Here is a 5427-nt window from a genome sequence, read left to right as displayed (position 1 = left end):
AGAACCTGACTTTACAAACAAATGATCTATTCTCTAAATGGTTGCATTCATGAATGTTAATATCTAATATTTAATTAAAATTATACTGTATATACTGTAGATTGAAAACACTGAAAAACACTAACTATAAAATATAGACAGGCTGAATTGAGTAAAGAGTCACCTGACTAGGCGAATGTAGCTCTTTTTCTAGTGACTTCGGATATGGGACTAGATATTTGCATTGTACGCGGCATATAAGGTCTGATCTTGGACCACTTTGGGCAAATGTGCAAACCACAATGGACCATGCTGCCTTTAGAACATAAGAAATTACACCACCTTATTAATGCAATAAAATACAGATGGAGAATTTAAGTACAGAAAAGATAGAAATATAAATAAAGTATGGGAGTTAAGGACAACTGTTAATCAAAAGCATGTTATTTTTCTATGACTTTAATTTAGCCAAATTGCATTGTTAATTATATTACACACCGGTAAAATTGTTTTCCAACCAGTACCTCTCTGAATACAGAGTAGCTCACAAACTGTAAAGTAGTTATATTATGCTCCTTATAATTGATTTCACACAGGAATTCACACACGGTGAATTGTTCCCTGCATCCTAATCATTATATGCAGTGTTGGGAGGTAGCAGAGTTGCTGACTGTGGTGAGAGCGGAAACAGCAATCAGGTATTATAGCATTAAACAGATCTGTTAGTTGAAGTGGCTTTTAATGAGCTAGTCTACAATCAGTGAATGGATGAAACACCAAAGGTTCCAAAACAAGACTGGACTGGGCATGAAAAAATAAAACATTCGTCCTTAGAACAAAAAATAATAATATTGTGTAGATATGCGCAAGTAGCATAATACGTGGCTTAAAAAATAGGAGCTATTACACTAGGCTGTTCATATAATTAGATTCATATTAATATACATATCCCAAGTGGTAATAAGACTTTTTTTTTCTTTCTACATGGGCGACTTGTTTTTTTCATCTCCTTTATGAAACTGCTCTGAGCCACCACAGCAAAGACCGTCACCTTGCAATGATAAGATAATACCTAATTCATTTCAGCTTTTTAATTGGATTCTCCTTCTCCACTCTTTTTCTTTTCAAATTTGCACATGAGCATGATTAATTTTCAGACGAAACAGCCTTGCTCTCTCTGGAAAAAAAAAAAAGTATGCCTTTTTATCTTATTGTGGCGAGACTTGGCTGGATGAAATAAAAATTACCTCGATGTGCTTGTGCAGCGTAAAAGTAAATCAACACTCTGGATTTACCATCAATCAATCACACAACTGCTGCATATACAGCACATACATTTACATTTATGCATCTATCGAGAAATTGGAACATATTGAGTGTGCCGGTGTTGTTTTCCGGCGCATGCATGATCGTCTACAGATGTTAGAAGGTCTGAAATCATTTTGAATTAAACAGCTCCACGGTGCACCAATCAGATCTTTCCCTCATGAGCCAGCGCCATGTTAACATTCTCATGTCATTCTCAAGTCACAACAGCTCTGAAAAAGTCATGAGTGTAGTCACCGTGGAGCCTCATTGACTGTGACATCTCTGTGATTTAAATGGAAGACCTGTGTAGCTCTGACGTTTACCAACATCAAATATAAAACAAAACAAAACCTCATTCCAGCGAGACCTTTTCACCACTAAATATTTAAAAAAAAAAAAAAAAACATTCCCTCTTTTTCCTCTTGCCGGCAATCAGGAAACAATCTTTCCTTGTCTGTCCCCGCCATCTTCAGGGACTCAGGGAACAGAGTGTGAGAGAAGACATCTGAATGTAAAATGACTGCTCCAGATCCAATGGCGGAGGGATGGGGTTGTTAGAGGGAGTATAATTGGACATGTGGCTGCCTTCTCCTGCTAAGGTGCAATTGGAATATGAGTGACTCCCAGTGGCACAGCGCATCGCCAAACCGGTGACCTAGAAAGAGAACACTGATCACTCGGTGGAGTTGACGGCAAAGGAGCCTTGCTCCTAATGAACATGCATGGCTGACGGCTTCTGCCCATCAGAGACAGCAAAGGTTTTCTGACTATGTGAGACACGTGGCAGGTACTATGACCCCCGGCTTATTAAAGAGATGTACCGTGCTTATGTGAGCTGACTGACAAATTATTTACAATGTGTTTACTCTAAGAAAAAATAAGTGCAGATTGTTTCCTGGGTTTTGAAACTACAAGAAATCTCCATGCAGACCGCTACAGTTTATTTTTCCTTTATTGAGTAAAAGTGATTTTAAAAATATGACCATCCAGCCATTTTCTGTACCACATATACTCATTAGGATCGCAGGTGATCTGGATCCTATTCCAGCTGACCTTGGTTGAGAGGCAGGGTACCTCCTGGACCAGTTAATTACAAGGCTGTCACAGAATAATTCATATAATAATTGGAAATTGGACAACACCTCCGATTAGCCAAAGCGAAAACAAGATGAACCCAGAACGCAGTCATTTTTCCATTTTCACTTCAAAGCTACTAAACGAAACTAAAGAGAAATTTGCAATCACTTTTGGAAAATGTTTCTCACAATACACCTTTTACATTATGAGGCCAGAATATTATCGTTATAAAAGACCCTGCATTATTTAAACTCATCTTTTTACAATTCTGGCGTTATTCTATTTTATCACATGGTGATTATTATTTTGTGTTATAAAATGTTGTATTATTTGCACTGGTGCATTAGTTTAATGGCAATGTCATTGTTCTTTTTTTAGATGACCCACCTGAAACTCCCCCTCCCTGCGCTAATGAGGGACCAGACAATCTACGACTCATAGACCTCCTATGATGTCGGAAATCTTTGTTCCTCAATTTCCCATCACATCCGTTGCAATCTGTACCAGCACTAGGAGAGGGTGTGATAACACACAGTGGTTCAGGTGAAAGCAGAAATAATATGTTCTGAAAGTCAAAATGTAATTGCTGAGGGTAAATGGGGATGATTTAGGAAATGTTCATTGTTCCGTTCCATATCGCCATTGTGCCGCATTGTGTCCCTAATAATTAGGTGAGTCAGAGAGAAAGAAAGAGGCTACCCATTTGGGAGTGGGGGCTGGAGGCCGCTTGCTTTTTCCTCCGTCAATTAATACTAGAACCAATCCAGAGGAGCACCGCTGATTGCCGAGAGAGCAGCAGGCTGTCACAGAGCTCACACATATTATACCTTCACAGTTTAACTCGTTTTGGTCCTTTTTTTTTGTTTTTAAATGAAATATGGAGTTGATAAGGTTAAAGTAGAAATGTTCCTCCATCCTGTCATCTTTTTCTCGTCAAAGAGATAAAGAAACGATTGCTATCCCTCCATTAGTCTCTGTTAGTTGATGTGCATCACAGCCTTCACATTAATCACCAGTCTGTCACTGCTTTCTCTCCTCCTCCCTTTCTCAATTTATTCACATTCCTCTCTTTCCCCTTCCTTTACCGTGAATCACGCCTAATTAGGCGCACTCTACATCTGATTTTCATAAAAGGCTCAGGGGGAGGGTACATTTCGTTATGACAATTATTTTTCATATGTGGAACAGGGACTATAGTTCATGGTTGTAAGTATTACAAGGGAACGGCCAAAAGATTCCACTTTGATTACAAAAAGATTGCAGTGATGTAGCACTTTTGAATAGGATGCATATTGCCATCAGTAGCATTGACATCATATTGCATCATTTTATGTGCCTTGTAGAGGATGTACTACATATTTAAAAAAAAAAACAAAAAAAACATTTTTCTTACAATAGATACCGCTCAACTACCCTTCATTGTGGGATTAATACTACAGCTGATAATGTATTTTCTTTCATAAAGAACTGAACCTGCACCCAGAGCATTTTTTGGCACCAATTAGTAGCTAACCATGTTGCTGGTAGACTCTTCATTTAAAATCAAATCACACCATGGGACATTTATGAATGCAAATTAGACTTATTGTCATTTTTGGACAAAAGTAAATTCTAATTATTTGGACAACATTCATATTTTCAACACAGACATACCCCCCCGCCCCATTATTCAGGGTGTGTTCCCTATCGTCCTCATAACAGCAATACCAAATAGCCTGGGGGTGAATTCAGGATAATGAGAAAACATTGGTTTTGGTTGTGGAAGATCTGCCGACATCCACGGTTATATTAACAACACAAACGCACACACTTCCACTTGTGCTGATAATGTCTATTGAGTGGGCTCTATTGTTTACGACCCCCTGGACAGAATCTCCAGATGGCAGGGTGCCTATTACTGTGGCCCTGACTGTGCGGGCCCCACTGTGCGTGTGCGTGTGTGTGTGTGCATATGTGTGTGTTTACCAACGTGTGATCATGCAAATATGAGCACCTCCGTAATTGTGTGTGTTTCTTTCCATAGGACTGCAGGGCTGGCTGTGAGTGTGTGCGGGGTTGTGGCTCGGTTCGTATGAAGTAAGGGCAAGCCCAAGACACCAGTGTGACATTCCTTCAAAGGCCTCATCAGAACATCTCCCGACAAAGGAAAGTGTAGCTCAAGGCTCGAGGGGATTAGCAGGGCCTGGGTCATTAGGCCTCACCCAAATAGCCCTGAGGAGAAGCTGCTGGATCTATAGCATGAAACACATACAACATCCTCACAGCCGTATGGTGGGCCCAGCTCATGAATATCATTACATAGTAATGGAGAGCGACTACTAGGGAATAAAGCACAGTATCGCACAGTATGTTTAGCTACGCTGTCAGGGCGGGATAAGTGTCTTCAATATTTCATTCTTTTTCTATTTCAGTCAAATGTTGATTCATGCAATCGGAGTTGATGTGATGTCATGTCTCTCATAGAAACTTTTATACAACAGTGCGCCCTCTTTTTTTTTTTTTTTTTTACAGAAACCTGAGCAAAATATGGACTGCAGGCCACATCTAGCACATCCACGTTCTCTGACCAGCTCATCACAGTTTTCAGTAAGTCAAGATAGAGCATTCAAAGTCAAAGACTGATGTTAGTTTCAATCCTGTTATGCAACTGTGGTGTAAAGAGATTAAAAGCTTATTGAATCATATTGATGACAACCAGTCACTGGTGGAGTACTAATGATCAATATTAAAAAACATTGATCAGTCGAGGAAATGAAATACAACACAGTAATCAATGTCCATAGGTCACTGAGGTTGAATGAAGACAGATGGCTTGAAGCAGGATTGTGACAGCCTGGATTAAAAACTATTTGGATTCATCATAATTTAAATATAAATCTATGACGGTCCTGTATAGATTCATCATCACTTGAACAAATCAGCAAAATAACTTTTGCTGTGAGTTGTTTATTCATTTGCAATTGAGCGAATAAAACGTCCCATGCCACGAGGTAATCCCTTTTTACAGTCTCTTACTAAAGCAGTCTCCCAACTCCTAGCAATATGGACAATTGTTTCTACATC

Source organism: Syngnathus floridae, chromosome 10 (genome assembly GCF_059516105.1).
Source record: "Syngnathus floridae isolate MCC-2025c chromosome 10, RoL_Sflo_1.0, whole genome shotgun sequence".
In the NCBI taxonomy this organism is placed as follows: domain Eukaryota; kingdom Metazoa; phylum Chordata; class Actinopteri; order Syngnathiformes; family Syngnathidae; genus Syngnathus; species Syngnathus floridae.
Note: the sequence above shows the minus strand (reverse complement) of the source record.